Source organism: Pan troglodytes, chromosome 20, assembly GCF_028858775.2.
Source record: "Pan troglodytes isolate AG18354 chromosome 20, NHGRI_mPanTro3-v2.0_pri, whole genome shotgun sequence".
Lineage (NCBI taxonomy): Eukaryota > Metazoa > Chordata > Mammalia > Primates > Hominidae > Pan > Pan troglodytes.
The window spans coordinates 55,717,809-55,735,728 of NC_072418.2; the positions used below are offsets into that span (position 1 = coordinate 55,717,809).

The window sequence follows — 17,920 nt, forward strand, 5'->3', positions numbered from 1 at the left end:
CGCCCGCCGCGGCGTGACCGTCATTCCACGGGATCCGCTTCCTGGTCTGCGCGAATCTGCGCGCGCAGGACAGAAACCAGGCCTGGGTGGAGCCAACGAGGAGGTGAGCGGGGCCCGGGTGAGGTGTGGGCGGGGCGCGCAGCGGCGAGACCTTGCCCTTTAGAACCCGCAGAGGGCGGGGCCGCAGCGGGACCTGTGAGTCTCAGCCTCCTCCCAACCCCTGTTCTCCGGGTTTTGGCGGCGAGAGCCCCCAGGAAGGCAGACGGATAATTCAAAAGCCCTGGAATAGTCTGGAAGGAGGATGCAAACTAGAATGTAAAATGCAAAGCCCTTTCTGGGCGGAACGTAGGATTTCATGCTGATGGCCCACAGGACAGAATAGAAATCTTCTCCCTTTCTATTCTCCATTCACTCGGGAGGGAGAGTCCACCCAGTGCTCAGCTTCAGAGACATCCCTAGGGCCACAGCCTGGGATGCCAGACGGAGTGCTCAGGCCAGGGAGGAGTGAGGTCACCACCTGCTGCTTAAACACAGCAGGGATGCGGGCGTGGGAGCCTGAGGTCCCAGCTACTCAGGAAGCAGCGGCGGGAGGATCGCTCAGCCTGGGGGTCCAGGACAGCCTGCGCGACAATGTAACATTCCCTCCCGCAGTCTCTCTCTCTTTTTTTTTTTATTTTTAAAATAAAATTTTTATTAGGCCGGGCACGGTGACTCACGCCTGTAATCCCAGCACTTTGGGAGGCTGAGGCGGGCGGATCACGAGGTCAGGAGATCGCGATCATCCTGGCTTACACGATGAAACCCCGTCTCTACTAAAAATACAAAAATTAGCCGGGCGTGGTGGCAGGCGCCTGTAGTCCCAGCTACTCGGGAGGCTGAGGCAGGAGAATGCGGTGAACATGGGAGGTGGAGCTTGCAGTGAGCCGAGATCGCGCCACTGCACTCCAGCCTGGGCGACAGAGCCAGACTCCGTCTCTAAAAATAAATAAACAAACTAAATTTGCTTGTGTGAGATAGGGATACAACATTACTCTTCTCCATATGGATATCCAGTTAGTTGTCCCAGCACATTTGTAAAAGAGATCTGTTACTTTCTCCTTTTGATTTACATTTTTTCTTTTCTTTTCTTTTCTTTTCTTTTTTTTTTTTTTTGAGACTGAGTATTTCTCTGTCGCCCAGGCTGGAGTACAATGGTGACATCTCGGCTCACTGCAGCCTCTGCCTCCTGGGTTGAAGCGATTCTTCTGCCTCAGCCTCCGGGGTAGCTGGCATTACAGGCACACGCCACCATGCCCGGCTAATTTTTGTATTTTGGGTAGAGACGGGGTTTCATCATGTTGGACAGGCTGGTCTCGAACTCCTGACTTCAAGTGATCCGCCTGCCTCGGCCTCCTGAAGTTCTGGGATTACAGGCATAAGCCGCTGTGCCTGGCCCAAGAAATACTCTTTACTTCGCTTTTTAAATGTTGAAAAAATACAATTGAAAACTAAAAAATCTTCCCCAAAATGAGAAATCATCTTCATGACAAAACAGGAAGAAATAAAAACCATTTTATTAGTAAATAAGCCTTAGACCAGAATGTGTTGGGAAATACAGGCAAAGAGCTGAGAGGTTGAAAAGAGAGAAAGAAACTTCACTGCTCTATACAACCCATTAAGTACATGTTTTCAAGATAAACACTAATCAGTCCTCAGGGAAGAGGACTTGACAAGTCTTTGGTCGCACATAGTTCATCCTGGCTCTACTTGGTAATGGAGGTGACCATGTGTGTCAGCTAACTAGCTTCATGCAGAAGGAGGGGAAATACATTAACCCACGTCTTTTTGACAAGTGTGAGTTTTACAACATGGCGACAGGTGCCCTCTCTAGTGAGGCTCCTACAATCTGACAGAAACTGACGTCAGCAGTAAATAATAAAATTCAGAATACACGATTAATTATAGAGTTTATTGGAACACAAAGCTTGAGGATAGCCATCTGGAAACATCAACTCCAAATGAAGGGGGCCCGTGTTCCCATGTAGAGATGTTAAGGTTTCACACACAGGGAAAGACAGAGAAGCTTTAGCAGAATCACCACATTTTCCATTCAAGACCAGTGCATAGGCTGCGGCAGCTTGACTGGTGATGGATTGATACACTTCAAGGAAGGTTACTTTATCACTCCGTAAGAAGGGACAATGATGCCAAAAGGTCTTATCTCTGGGGCTGGGTAGTCTTCCTACTTACAGGTAAACTGTTTTTTTAAAATTGATATTAGGAAACTACATTTTATTGCACTACACGCTACCAGTTACAAAGTAGAGTGTCCTCATAAACAAAGGAAATGCCTCCTCTTTAAGTTTTTCTTTTCTTTTTTTTTTTTTTGAGACGGCGTATCGCTCTGTCACCCAGGCTGGAATGCAGTGGCGCAATATCCGCTCACTGCAAGCTCCGCCTCCCGGGTTCACGCCATTCTCCTGCCTCAGCCTCCCGAGTAGCTGGGACTACAGGCGCCCGCCACCACGCCCGGCTAATTTTTGGAATTTTTAGTAGAGACGGGGTTTCACCGTGTTAGCCAGGATGGTCTCGATCTCCTGACCTCGTGATGCTCCCGCCTCGGCCTCCCAAAGTGCTGGGATTACAGGCGTGAGCCACTGCACCTGGCCTGTTTTTCTTACATAGGCGCCTAGGTAAAAACTAAGATATGTCTACCTGCCGGTCTGCTGACAGTCTAACAAAACTTATTATTTTGTTGATTTAAAGCTATCCTTAGGCGGTCCCGGTGGCTCACTCCTGCAATACTAGCAATTTGAAAGGCTGTACCAGGGGGATCACCTGAGGTAAGGAGTTCCAGACCAGTCTGGACAACATGGTGAAAGCCAGTCTTTACTGAAAATGCAACAATTAGCCAGGCCTGGGGGCACATGTCTGTAATCCTAGCTCCTCAGGATGCTGAGGAAGTAGAATCGCTTGAATTTGGGAGGCGGGGGTTGCAGTGAGCCAAGAGTGTGCCATTGCACTCCAGCCTGGATGACAAGAGTGAAACGGCATCAAAAAAAAAAAAAGAAAAAGAAAAAGAAAAAAAAAGCTATTCTTGGTATTTTAGTGTGCAAGTACTTGAAAGCATGACTGTATTTTAGAAGCATAGATTGTCATGGGATATTGAGTCATCTGGACATTGTTTTTCTGTAGGAGCTTGTTCTTGCAGGTACTATTAAGCTGCTTTCCTTAACTGTAAACATCTTAAGATCATGACTCATGCGTGAGCAGTAAGGACTACGTCTTGCTAGTTTTAGTAGACTAAAACTTTGTCATTCTAGCTCTCCTAGGATCCTGTTTAACAGTTTTTCCACTCATGCACCACAGCGTTCTAAGCACAATTATGGAGACACCACTCTTTTGTAATGCACTGACACCATGTCACTGCACTTTAGTCTGGGCGACAGAGTGAGATTCCGTCAAAAACAAACAAACAAAACAAAAACGAAAACTCATCCAAATCAGAAAGAAAGAAATAAAATTGTATTTGTTTGTAGATGACATGATCTTCTGTGGAAAAAATCCAAAGAGTCAACCAAAATACTACTGGAACTAATAAACACATTCAGTGGATTTGCAGAATACAATATCAGCAGCAAAAATTAGTTGAATTTCCATACATTAACAATAAACAATTTTAAAAGAAAATTAAGAAAACAGTTCCATTTGCTAGAGAAATTTAAGTAAGAAATACTAAGGAATAAATGTAAAGAGGTGAGACGTTTGTACCTTGAAATCCACAAACACTGATCAAAATGATTAAAAACATATATAAATAGAGATAGAACCCATATTGATGGATTGGAAAAATTAATATTGCTAAATGATTATATAACCTAATGTGATTTAGATTCAACACGGTACCCATAAAAATCCCTATCAGATTGTGTTAAAGAAACAAAAAACTGGCTGGGAAAAGTGGCACACGTCTGTTGGCCAGGCTGATCTCAAACTCCTGACCTCAAGGGATCTAACTGCCTTGGCCTCCCAAAGTGCTGGGATTACAGGCATGAGCCACCGTGCCTGGCCCAATCCTCTTAACATAAACACTTTAACATCAATTAATGCTTGAACTCAATGTTAAATCAACTCAAACTCAAGTCAATGCTGAATTGACTCTAATGACAATTAATGCTTGATGGTTTGCTATACTCATTGCCTGTGCATCAGTTATCTCAAAAATGAATTTTCTGATGTTCTGCAAGGAGTGACCTCAGACTGAAACCTTGTCACACTTACGACATTTGTAAGATTTCTGTCCAGTAGGGATTCTCTGATGCCTAATGACTTGTGAACGTGAAGTAAAGGCTTTGCCATAATTATCACACCTGTGAGGTTTCTCTCCTGTATGAATTCTCCTATGTTTTGCATAGGATGAAGCTTGACTGAAGACCTTGCCTCAATCATGACACTTGTAAGGTTTCTCTCCAGTATGAGTTCGCTGATGAACTGCAAGTTATGAACGATGTCTGAAAACTTTGCCACATTTATTAACACTTGTAAGATCTCTCTTCATTAGGGATTCTCCAATGATTTGCAACAGTTCTAGCATTACCAAAGGCATTGTGACAATCATTGCATTAGTAAACTTTCCCTACACCATGGATTGCCTGATGGTGAGTAAGTGGTGATTGCCCACTAAAGGCTTTGCCACACTCATTACACTTGTAAGGTTTCTCTCCAGGGTGAATTCTAGTATGTCCTGCAAGGTGTGAATCACACCCAAAATCCTTGTCACAAACCTTACATTTGTATGGTTTCTCTCCAGTATGAATTCACCTATGTCTTTCAAGCTGTGATTTGCGACTGAAAACTTTGTCACAGGTTTCTCTCCAGTATGAGTTCACTGATGAACTGCAAGGTATGAATGATGACTGTAAAATTGGCCACATTTATCACACTTGTAAGATCTCTCTTCATTATAGGTTCTCCAATGATTTGCAAGTGTTGTAGTTTTACTGGAGACTTTGTGGCAGTCATTACATCTGTGAGCTTTCACTATACCATGGATTGCTTGATGGTGAATAGGTGATGCCCTCACCCTAAAGGCTTTGCCACACTCATTACACTTGTAAGGTTTCTCTCCAGTGTGAATTTCAGTATGTTCTGCAAGGAGTGAATTGAGCCCAAAAACCTTTTCACAAACTTTACATTTGTATGGCTTCTCCAGTGTGAATTCTCCTATGCATTGCAAGGTGTGATCTGCAACTGAAAACGTTGTCACATTCTTTACATTTGTAAGGTTTCTCTCCAGTATGAATTGCCTTGTGAACAAAATTACAAAAAATTAGCCGGGTATGGTGGATTCCGCCTGTAGTCTCAGCTGTTCTGGACCCTGAGGCAGGGGAATGGCTTGAACCCAAGGCAGAGATTGCAGTGAGCTGAGATCGCACTGCTGAAAAGACACAAACAAGTTGAAAGCCACTGTGACTCGGCTCGTTGCAAACTGCCTCCTGGGCTCAAGCGATTCTCCTGCTTCAACCTTTCGAGTAGCTGGGACTGCAGGTGCACACCACCGTGCCTGGCTAAGTTTTGTATTTTTAGTAGAGACAGGGTTTTGCGATGCTGGCCAGACTGGTCTCAAACTCCTTACTGCAAAAAAATGAATATATAATACATAGAAGTATATGTATTTCTATGAAATATATGTATTTCTATGAAATATATAACACATAGAAATGAACAAGTTGAAAGCCACTGTGTCTTAAACAAATGACAGTAGAACTAAAATATGGGAAGGCCGGGCGCGATGGTTCACACCTGTAATCCCAGCACTTTGGAAGTCCAAGGCGGGTGGATCATGAGGTCAGGAGTTCAAGACCATTCTGGCCAACATGGTGAAAACCTGTCTCTACTAAAAATACAAAAATTAGCTGGGCATGGTGGCATGTGCCTGCAATCCCAGCTACTCAGGAGACTGAGGCAGGAGAATTGCTTGAACTGGGACCCAGGAGGCAGAGGTTGCAGTGAGCCGAGATCGTGCCACTGCACTCCAGCCTGGGCTACAGAGCAAGACTCCATCTCAAAAAAGGAAAAAAAAAAAAAAAAAAAAAGAACTAAAATATGGGAATCTCATTCAACCTCACAAGCTCCCTCAAAAAGAATGATGAAAACTGTAACTGTTACAGGGTTGATCCCACAACAAACTGAACAAAGCTTTTCTTGTTAAAAATGAACAATGCCAGGTGCGGTGGCTCAAGCCTGTAATCCCAGCACTTTAGAGGCCGAGGCGGGTGGGTATGGAGGTCAGGAGTTCGAGACGAGCCTGGCCAACATGGCAAAACCCTATCTCCACTAAAGATACAAAATAACATGCCGGGCATGGTGGCACGTGCCTGGAATCCCAGCTGTGTACATCAAAAGCATGTATGGGGCAAAATCACAAAAGAGAATACAAAACCAGGAAAAGCCAAGATACACAAGGACAGATTCCTCATGCCGGAGGGACATTTTCCTCACCCACAGACTCCAGGTTCCTGTAGTTCTCCCACATCACAGCCCTGTATAAAGCGTTCTGTGCAGGGTCCAGGCTTTTCCACTCCAACAAAGAGAACTCTATAGCCACGTCTCTGAAAGTCAAGCATCCCTAAAATGAGAAACACGTTTAAATAAAACATTATGGAGGAGTTATCACCTTCACACGAAATGAGAAATGAGAAATTAAGTATCGATTGGGCCAAAGAATATGTTCTGACAAACCCGTATTAAGGTATTTTTGAACATTTTTTCTCTATTGTTGCATTTTATTGTACTTTTCCATGAGAGATTTCAAGATCTCCTAAGTAAAAAATTTACAAATAAAAACTAAATATAGTGTTTTCTCTATAAATACGTTAGATATTATGTTCAGCCTAACACGTGATATTCATTATCTGGATGAGCTAAAATACAAGTGCAGTCTCAGAGATGACAAAGTCCAGTGGCCTAAAGAAAAGAAAGTCAGGGCCAGCCATAGTGGCTCGAGCGTGTAATCCCAGCACGTTGAGAAGTGGAGGGAGGCAGATCACAAGGTCAAGAGTTTGAGATCAGCCTGAACAACATGGTGAAAACCCCTCTTCTCCCAGGAGGCAGAGGATGCAGTGAGCCAAGATAACATCAGTGCACTATAGCTGGAGCAACAGAGAGATACTCCATCTCAATAAAATAAAAATAAAAATTGGCCAGGTGCAGTGGCTCATGCTTTCAATCTCAGCACTTTGGGAGGCCAAGGCAGGCAGATCACGAGGTCAGGAGATCGAGACCATCCTGGCTAACACAGTGAAATCCCGTCTCTACTAAAAGTACAAAAAATTAGCCAGGTGTGGTGGCAGGCACCTGTAGTCCCAGCTACTCGGGAGGCTGAGGCAGAAGAATGGCGTGAACCCGGGAGGCAGAGCTTGCAGTGAGCCGAGATCGGGCTACTGCACGCCAGCCTGGGTGACAGAGCGAGACTCCTTCTCAAAAATAAAAAATAAAATTTTTAAAAAGGTGGGGCACAGTGGCTCATGCCTGCAATCCCGGCACTTTGGGAGGCCGAGGTGGGCAGATCACCTGAGGTCAGAAGTTCGAGACCAGCCTGGTCAAAGTGATGAAACAACGTCGCTACTAAAAATACAAAAATGAGCTGGGTGTGGTCGTGGGCACCTGTAATCCCAGCTACTGGGGAGCCTGAGGCAGGAGAATCCTTTGAACCCAGAAGGCAGAGGTTGCAGCAAGCTGAGATCGTGCTACTGGACTCGACTGGGTGAGAAGAACGGTACCCCATTTCAAATATATATATATATATATATATAATGTCTGGAGGGACATTTTCCTCACCCACAGACTCCAGGTTCCTGTAGTTCTCCCACATCATGGCCCTGTATAAAGCGTTCTGTGCAGGGTCCAGGCTTTTTATATATATATATATATATATATATATATATATATATATATGTGTGTGTGTGTGTGTGTGTGTGTGTATATATTTATATATAAATATATATGATTATGTATATATATTTATATATAAATATATATGATTATACATATATATTTATATGATTATACACATATATTTATATATGATTATACACATATATTTATATATGATTATACATATATATTTATATATGATTATACATATATATTATACATATATATGATTATACATATATACGATTATACATATATGATTATACATATTTATATATGATTATACATATATTTATATATATATGATTATACATATATATATGTATAAAATCATAAGACTGGATGTAGTAACTCATGCGCTGGGTGCAGTGACTCATGCCTGTAATCCCAGCAATCTGGGAGGCCGAGGTGGGCAGATCACCTGAGGTCAGAACTGTGGAACCCCTCCTGCAGGAACCCTCCACATACATGTAGTGAAGTCAACACACTCAGAGGCAGCCAGGGTGGCATTCTTGGTAACGGTGAAAAACTGGGAAGGACTCACATGTCTTCATTCAGAAAATGCTCCAAAGAGGATGAAAAACAGCAAACTCTCTTGTTTCCTACCTTGAAAATGTGGAACATTTTAACACTTGCAGGATAAAATACCAGAACAAAACATTTATCATGTCGAGCTCTTTGGCTCACGCATGTAATCCCAGTACTTTGGGATGCCAAGGAGGGAGGATCACTTCAGGCCAGGAGTTTGAGACCAGCCTGGCCGATATGGAGAAACGCCATCTCTACTAAAAATATAACCATTAGCCAAGCATGATGGCACATACCTGTAATGCAGCTACTCAGTTGGCCGAGGCTAGAAAATCATTTGAACCCATGAAGCAGAGGTTGCAATGTGCTAGTAAGTTCCAGCCTGTTGACAGGGTGAGACATCTGTCTCACAAAACATACAAAAAAAAAAAAAAAAAGACAAGAAATGACTAACAGTGTCAGACGGCTGAATTATGATGTCACGACTACAGTTAAATAACAGTCAGGCAATACGGCAATTCTATATACACATATTGCCCTTAGTTATCTAGTTCACTATGCGTAAGATATAAAACATAGAATGTGTACTGGGAAAATTGATAAACTGGGATCAGAGAAAACATAGTATAAAACAAATCGTACAATAAAAACATAAAAAAAGATGCAGGCTCCCTGGTCTGGATGTTCATATTGGCCAAAAGCCATGTTTGGATTTATTTATTTTATTTATTTACTTATTTATTTTTTGAGATGGAGTCTTACTCTGTTGCCAGGCTGGAGTGCAGTGGCATGGTCTCGGCTCACTGCCACCTCTGCCTCCTGGGTTCAAGCGATTCTCCTGCCTCAGCCTCCCAAGTAGCTGGGATTACCGGTACGTGCCACCACGCCCGGCTAATATTTGTATTTTTAGTATAGACGGGGTTTCACCATGTTGGCCAGGCTGGTCTTGAACTCCTGACCTCATGATCCACTTGCCTCGGCCTCCCAAAGTGCTGGGATTACAGGCATGAGCCACCGTGCCCAGCCCATATTTGGATTTCTTATTCTCCAACAGGATGTTCCTGCAGATGTGGCATTTGAGATAATTTGGTCATGGGTGTTGACTACTCATGAATAGGACCAGTGCTTTTATTATTTTTTTTTCTTTATTTATTTTTGAGAAAGAGTTTCACTCTTGTTGCCCCCGCTAGAGTGCAGTGGCCTGATCTTGGCTCACAGAAACATCCGCCTCCTGGGTTCAAGTGATTCTCCTGTCTCAGCCTCCCATGTAGCTGGGATTTCAGGCATGTGCCACCACACCCAGCTAATTTTTGTATTTGTAGTAGAGATGAGGTTTTACCATGTTGACCAGGCTGGTCTCGAACTCCTGACCTCAGGTGATCTGCCCGTCTCGGCCGCCCAAAGTACTGGGATTACAGGCTTGAGCCACCGCACCCAGCCATTTTTTTTGTTCAGTGGATTCAAGGATTCAGCATGTTGGACTGACTGGTCTCAAACTCCTCACCTCAAGCGATCTACCCACCTAAGCCTCCCAAAGTGCTGGGATTAGAGGTGTGAGCCACCGTGGCCAGCCAGTCTACGTGGTTTCTGACAGGACAGTGAAATGACGGAGACAGGAAAAGGAGCATGTCATCATCAACATCGCTGAAGGCTGACAACTCTTATTACACAAAGGCAGTTTACAGCCTTTAGTATAAAAGTTGCAATGTGTGAAGCCATCTAATAGCACTAACTTGTTTAAAAACCTGGAGGCATCCAGGCGCCGTGGCTCACGCTTGTAATCCCAACACTTTGGAAGACCGCGGTGGGTGGATCACCTGAGGTCGGGAGTTCGAGAGCAGTCTGACTGACATGGAAAAACCCTGTCTCTACTTCAAATACAAAATTAGCTGGGTGTGGTGGTACATGCCTGTAATCCCAGCTACTTGGGAGCCTCAGGCAGGAGAATAGCTTGAACCCGCAGGGCGGAGGTTGTGGTGAGCTCAGATTGCGCCATTGTAGTCCAGCCTGGGCAAGAAGAGCGAAACTCTGTCAAAAAAAAAAAAAAAAAAAAATCTGGAGGCAAATTAACATTATTTCTCAAGTAAGTTCTCAAATAAGTACAGCAGGCCCCCAGTGTTCATGTACATGACCCCAATTTGCACATACAGTAAGTGAGGGACAAACTTGATTCTTGGCCTGAAGGATCCCACGACATGTTTCTAAGCAAAATAGTCCACCAAGAAAGTACAGAAAACAACCAGTCACAAAAAATACAAGGAGAACAGAATGAAATACTACAAGGGTGATACAAGGGCTGAGCTGGGACACAAGGGCTGAGCTGTGCTGCTGACAGTGGTTCTAAAGCCATCCCTCATGGATCATGTGCTGAGTCATCATGCCCTGCACACACTGATTTAGGCAGCCTCCAATAATTTTGTCCAGTGGATGAATAAGGTCTTGACTTACTCAGTGACAGTAGTGTTGGAGGGGAGGGGCTCACGGGGAAATTGGGGTGTTCACTTTTACAAAGTCAATAGGCTGGTATTTGCATCCAGATCAATGTATTATGTGAGGCAAGGCCAGGAAAGGAAGGGCAAGGGTGGAGGGCAGGAAGTAATGGACATGTAGGAGTAAACTTTGTGCATGCATGTCTGTGGGAATATAATTCCACTAGGATAGACCAAATCTTGAGCTCGGAGGAAAGTGGGACTGATTTAGCAAATGGTAAAATATTGACCCAAGGTTAAATATGCAAATTACAATATGGGCAAGGGACAAGAATGAATGGGATCCAAAAAAGCAGCAGTATGGTGGCCTAAGGTGAAAGCAGTTTTACATCTCTTAAATTAAATGGCCTCTGATACCTAGTTTCAAGCGTATACACAACAATATGCCGTGTATAGATTCCAGAATTTCATACACACACAAAAAAATGAGTAAAGTCTATGAGGAGTGCAGCAACGAAGGAGACCATGGATGTGAAGAATTCCCTGGCTGAGTAGGAAGAGATGTGTCTGTGGAAACAGAGACAGACTGAGCGCAGTGGCTCATGCCTGTAATAACAATAATAATAATAATGACAGGTTTTTTTTTCTTTTTTTGAGATGGAGTGTCACTCTTTTGCCCAGGCTGGAGTGTAGTGGTGGGATCTCGGCTCACTGCAACCCCTGCCACCCAGGTTCAAGCAATTCTCTTGCCTCAGCCTCCTGAGTAGCTGGGATAACAGGTGCCTGCCACCGGGCCTGGCTAAATTTTCTATTTATTTATTTATGTATTTATTGAGACAGAGTCTTCCTCTCTCACCCAGGCTGGAATGCAATGGTGCGATCTCGGCACACTGCAACTTCCGTCTAATGGTTTCACGCCATTCTTCTGCCTCAGCCTCCTGAGTAGCTGGGACTACAGGCACCCGCCACCACATCTGGCTAATGTTTTTTGTATTTCATTAGAGATGGGGTTTCACCGTGTTAGCCAGGATGGTCTCGATCTCCTGACCTCGTGATCCACCCGCCTCAGCCTCCCAAAGTGCTGTGATTACAGGCGTCAGCCACAGCGCCCATCCTAAATTTTGTATTTTTAGTAGAGACAGGGTTTCACCATTTTGATCAGGCTGGTCTTGAACTCCTGAGAACCTGCCTCAGCCTCCCAAAGTGCTGGGATTACAGGCATCAGCCACCATGCCCAGGCCCTTCTTACTATTAACTCATTATTGTGATAGTTGATGACAATGAAAAATACTTAAAATAGCCAGGTGCGGTGGCTCACACCTGTAAACCCAGCACTTTGTGAGGCCGAGGTGGATGGATCACGAGGTCAGGAGATCAAGACCATCCTGGCTAACACGGTGAAACCTCGTCTCTACTAAAAATACAAAAATTAGCTGGGCATGGTGGCAGGCACCTGTAGTCACAGCTACTCAGGAGGCTGAGGCAGGAGAATGGTGTGAACCTGGAGGCGGAGCTTGCAGTGAGCCAAGATCGGGCCACTACACTCCAGCCTGGGCAACAGAGCCAGACTCCATCTCGAAAAAAAAAAAAAAAGAAAAATACTTAAGATCATTACAATTATTATAAAAAATAAAACTTATGGCAAATGTTGTGTTTTCTACATAAACCATAGGTTTATCCATCCATGTATTTATGCACACACATCACATCATGCCATTACACGTGTGGTGGTGCACACCTCTAGTCCCAGCTACTCCAGGTGCTCAGGCAAAAGAATCACTGTAATCCAGGAGGCAGAGGCTACAGTGAGCCTAAATCTCACTACTGTACTCCAGCCTGGGCAACAGAGGGAGACTCAACTAAAAAAAATAAAATATAATCAATGATGTGATAAAGCATTCTACACCACTGATGTGTATCTTCACTTTCCATTCCATTCCAAGTCATTAAAAATGCAGAGTCTAGCCTGGCACGGTGGCTCAGGCCTGTAATCCCGGCACTTTGGGAGGCTGAGGTGAAAAAACACAAGGTCAGGAGTTCCTGACCAGCCTGACCAATATGGTGAAATCCCATCTCTACTAAGAATACAAAAAAATTAGCCAGGCATGGTGGCACATGCCTGTAATCCCAGCTACTCGGGAGGCTGAGGCAGGAGAATTGCTTGAACCCAGGAAGCAGATGTTGCAGTCAGCTGACAGCCTGTCACTGCACTCCAGTTTGGGCAATAGAGCGAGACTCCATCTCAAAATAAATAAATAAATAAAACAATTAGCCGCTTGTGGTGACACATGCCTATCATTCAAGCTCTTTGGGAGGCTAAAGTGGGGATTGATTGAGCCCAGGAGTTTCAGGCTGCTGTAAACTCTAAATTGTGCCATTGTACTCCAAAACTAAGCCACAGAGCAACATTTTCTCCCACTCTCTCTCCAACATGGTGAAACCCCATCTCTACCAAAAATACAAAAAATTAGCCAGGCATCCTGGCACACATCTATGGTCCTAGCTACTTGGGAGGCTGATGCAATAAGATCACTTGAGCCTGGGACACAGAGGTTACAGTGATCCAAGACTTTACCACTGCATTCCACCCTAAGTGACAGAGTGACACTCCACTTCAGAAAAAAAAAAAAATTCCAAAACCATCTTGTATATTCCTGAGCAAAAGAAACTTCTTTCGAGGTCTACGGTTCTGATGGCATCAATCCCAAACATGTAATTACTCACTCCCAGAAAATCACAGAAATATGTTCAAAATGTACACATTGTGAACACATAGCTGAAGGTGTTTAAAACACTGAAAAATTGTGCACACATAGCTCTAGGTGCTTAAAACACTGAAAAAGAGGCAGCTGTAGCAATGAGATCTGAGAAAATGCTTTTCTCATGAACACATGGGCTCTGCTAAACCAAGGTTCCAAGTCAATCCAGCCCATCCTTCAACATCTGCAGAGAATATTATGGACCAGAGGGATTTAAATTAATTATGTTACAAAGAGAGAAAGCAACACATCATCACTTCATCATCACATCCAATCAACTCACCGCTCATCTGCATCCAGGGTCCCCCTTCGTCTTCATTACTGCTTCCCTCCCTCATTCTGTATATAGTTCCCATTCTCACCTTCTCTGAAATTAGGATTAGCCCGTTGTGGTAGCACCTGCCTGTCATCCTGGCTCCTTGAGAGGCTAATGTGGGTATCACTTGAGCCCACGAATTTGAGGCTGCTGTAAACTAGAATTGTTCCATTGCACTCCAGAAAGGGCCCCAAAGTGACACCCTCTTTCTTAAAAAAGAAAGTTTGGAGTCAGAGACATATTGACTCACTAGCGTAGCTTCAAATCCATTACAAAAGCAGACACAAAATATCTCCCATAGTTTGTTTCCTTTTCAAGAATTTACCAGATACCAGTGTATATTAATGTACTGAAGGGGGCCTGCCCCTCCACACCTGTGGGTATTCCTCAGAAGGTGGAGATAAGAGACTGAGAAAAGAAATAAGACACAGGGACAAAGTATAGAGGGAGAAAAGTGGGTCCAGGGGAGCGGCGCTCAGCAAGTGAGGACCTGCACCGGCATCGACCTCTGAGTTCCCTCAGAATTTATTTATTTATTTATTATTTATTTATTTATTTGAGACAGAGTTTTGCTCTGTCACACAGGTGGAGTGCAGTGGCATGGTTTCGGCTCACTGAAACCTCCGCCTCCCGGGTTCATGCCATTCTCCTGCCTCAGCCTCCCAAGTAGCTGGAACTACAGGTGCCCACCACCGGGCCCGGCTAATTTTTTCTATTTTTAGTAGAGACGGGGTTTCACCGTGTTAACCAGGATGGTCTCAATCTCCTGACCTCGTGATCCGCCTGCCTCGGCCTCCCAAATTGCTGGGATTACAGGCGTGAGCCACCGCGCCCAGCCTCCCTCAGTATTTATTGATGACTATCTCTACTATCTTGGTGAGGGGAATGTGGCAGGACTATAGGGTGATGGTGGGGAGAGGGTCAGCAGGAAAACACGTGAGCAAAGGACTCTGTGTCATAAATAAGTTTAAGGGAATGTGCTGTGCCTGGATGTGCACGTAGGCCAGGTTTATGTTTGACTTTACACAAACATCTCAGTGCAGTAAAGAGCAGTATTGCTGCCAGCATGTCTCACCTCCAGCCATAGGGTGGTTTTCTCCTATCTCAGTAAATAGAATGTACAATCGGGTTTTACACCGAGACATTCCATTCCCAGGGAGGAGCAGGAGACAGATGCCTTCCTCTTATCTCAACTGCAAAAAGGCCTTTCTCTTTCGCTAATCCTCCTCAGCACAGACCCTTGTTGGGCTGAGGGACTGTAAGGTCTTTCCCTTCCCATGAGGCCATATCTCAGGCTGTCTCCGTGGGGGGAAACCTAGACAATACCCAGGCTTTCTTGGGCAGAGGTCCCTGCAGCTTTCTGCGGTGCATTTGTGTCCCTGGTTAATCAAGAATGGAGAATGGCGATGCCTTTCACAAAGCATACTGCCTGCAAGAACTTTTTAAACAAAGCACACCCTGCACAGCCCGAGATCCATTAAATCTTGATTCAACACAGCACATGTTTCTGTGAGCACAGGGTTGGGGCTAAGGTTACAGATTAACAGCATCTCAAAGCAGAACAATTTTTCTTAGTACAGATCAAAATGGGGTTTCTTATGTCTTCCTTTTCTACACAGACACAGTAACAATCTGATCTCTCTTTTATTCCCCCACAACGTATGACTTTCACACACAGTTTCTCTGATCTGGTCCACAAAGAGCTAAACGTCCATCCAGATGTGGCCCTTGAACAAACCCTGCTGCCCAACATCACTGACACCACGGGGCCCACACCCCATTTCCATCCATGCCTGGTGTGAGCCCTTCCCAGGACCATGCCCAGTGGAGCCTCTTCCCAAGCTCATGTCACTAGGTTATAGGAGATGGAATTTAAGTGAAGATGACAAGGACTGAGAAAAGGCATGGGTGAGTGTGGGCGAACGTGTGAGGCAGGATGCTTCAGACTCACAGGAGACTGACTACTACAATACCTGGCATTTCAGAAAGGAAAGAGACAGAAGAATCCAATGAGAAATATCACTTCACCTGAGGAAGAGCCATCCCTGGCTCCTTTTCTTTGCTCTTCTTGGTGTCTTCCTCAAGTAACATAAGTCTCTGGAAATCAATCCTGTATGTGAAAAAAAATCAGAGATTTAATGTTTAGAAATCACTCCCTCCTTTTGTGTGGCAAAACACACACACGGGAGATCTCACCTGGGAGAAAGACAGCCCTCTGCTGCCCACTACACCAGAGATTATGTGGAGATAAGAAGGTGCCACAGGAAGACCTACAAGGGTAATTTTGACCCATTTTCAGATCCTGCTCCCCTCCTGGAAAAGTCCACACACACGCTGCAGCAGGACACAGACCTTCAGGGCACAGATCTGGCCCTAACCAAACCCCATGCAGAGCACAGCCCCCTCACCTCCCTGTGGATCACAGGCTGATCTCAGCTCTCAACATGGAGGAAACTGCCTTGATGTTCAATGCTGGAGACAGATAAGGATCACCAGCGCCATAGTAAATATTACTGAGGGTGGGTTTAAATCTATGATAATAGCAATCTCTGATAAAACAGCGTAAAAGATGTATTTGCAAAATGCCTAAGAACCCTAATGTGAAGTCAGGCTTGAGCTCCACTCAGTGGGCGCCAGCCCAGCACAGCCCCACCTTCTGGCTCTGCTCTCCACTTGGGAACTTGTTCCCACCAGGATCCAGTGAACAGCAAAGGAGCAAAAAGAATCACACAGAACAGGCAACATGGATCAGAGGTGGGGGTGAAGGTGGGGCTGTCATGTCAAATGGGGGACTGTGGGTGATCACAAAAGTTTCCATAGAAAAAAGTGATGTCAGAACAAAGACTTAAGGAAGAAACGCTTCTTGTCACTTGCAGCTGAGGGGCCAGAGAGTCCTAGGTAGAGGGACAGCCCAGGTGAAGGCCCTGAGATAGGAGCAACCTCAGCCCCAGAAAAAGGAAAGAAGCCTGTGTGGCTGGAGCAGAGGGAGCGAGGAGGACACAGGCAGGAGATGAAGTCAGAGGGGTCCTGGGAGCCCAGATCTGCAGGGATGAGGCCTTGAAACATTTTTCTCCCACACCTCAAAGGAATTTTGGAAACGATGTATTTTCTCACTCCTTTCATGTATACATGCAAATGTCTCTTTACATTATAAATGACAACACTTACAAATAATGTAATTTATCTCCCACATTTAAAATACATGCTGTCAAGTTTGGCTAAGCTTCCAGAAATACACTGTCACCCTCATCTGAGACATGTAGGACTGCAAGGGAATGTGTTTGGGGGTTTAGGAAGTCACTTATGGACACGTGAAGGTGGAGATGCCTGTTTGATGTCCCAGCAGAGAGCTGAGGAGACAACGGGACACAGGATTGTAGAGCTCAGTGGAGAGGCCTGCAGGGGACATGGGTAGGTGGGTTAAAGCTGTGAGATGAGATAAGGAAAAGCAGTGGGTGTGGACAGAGACAAGAATAAGTTCAAGATGACTTGAGTCTAATCCCCTGTTTTTCCATTCTGGTATTTGTGATTTTTACATTTTTGGAGGACTGGAATCCATTTAAAATTCAAATTACACCTGAGCATTACCCTCTCCTAAAGGAAAAGCCACACACTATTTGGCAAAGTATTTCAGGGCCCAGTGAAACTCCATCTCTACCAAAAGTACAAAAAATTAGCCAGGCGTGGTGGTGTGCATCTGTGGTCTCAGCCATTTGAGGGGCTGACTGTGGTGGATCTTTGGGCCTGGGAGGCAGAGGTTGCAGTGAGTCAAGATGTGTCACTGCACTCAAGCATGGGTGACCGAGTGACACTCCGTCTCAAAAAAAGAAAAAAAAAAAATTCCAGGACAATTTTATACACTTGAGCAAATGAAATGTCTCTTTCAACGTCTAAGGTCCTGATGGCATGAATCCTAAACATGTAATTATTTTCCCAGAAAAATCATAGTAATATCTTCAAAATAAACACAATTG

The 17,920-nt window shown here is 44.6% G+C and overlaps 1 protein-coding gene, 1 long non-coding RNA gene and 1 pseudogene across 5 annotated transcripts in view; 1 reads left to right on the top strand and 2 right to left on the bottom strand.

The window, feature by feature from the left end:
- The window catches only part of ZNF468 (zinc finger protein 468), a 52,649-nt gene that overhangs the window by 19,050 nt on the left and 15,679 nt on the right, over positions 1–17,920 (bottom strand). The window contains exon 1 of one of the 4 annotated variants that reach the window (XM_063802242.1): positions 1–80. The exons of 2 other annotated variants lie outside the window; for them this stretch is intronic. The gene's annotated coding sequence lies outside the window, so the exon portion shown is untranslated. Of the gene's footprint in view, positions 81–17,920 lie in introns of those variants that run through there. One more of the 4 variants, XM_063802241.1, reaches the window with a different exon arrangement.
- The window catches only part of LOC134809125 (uncharacterized), a 26,192-nt gene continuing 8,285 nt past the window's right edge, over positions 14–17,920 (top strand). The window contains exons 1-2 of the long non-coding RNA XR_010153955.1: positions 14–103; positions 2,746–2,822. This is a non-coding gene — a long non-coding RNA (uncharacterized LOC134809125). The remainder of the gene's footprint in view (positions 104–2,745; positions 2,823–17,920) is intronic.
- LOC107969569 (putative zinc finger protein 137) lies at positions 1,930–7,852 on the bottom strand (annotated as a pseudogene).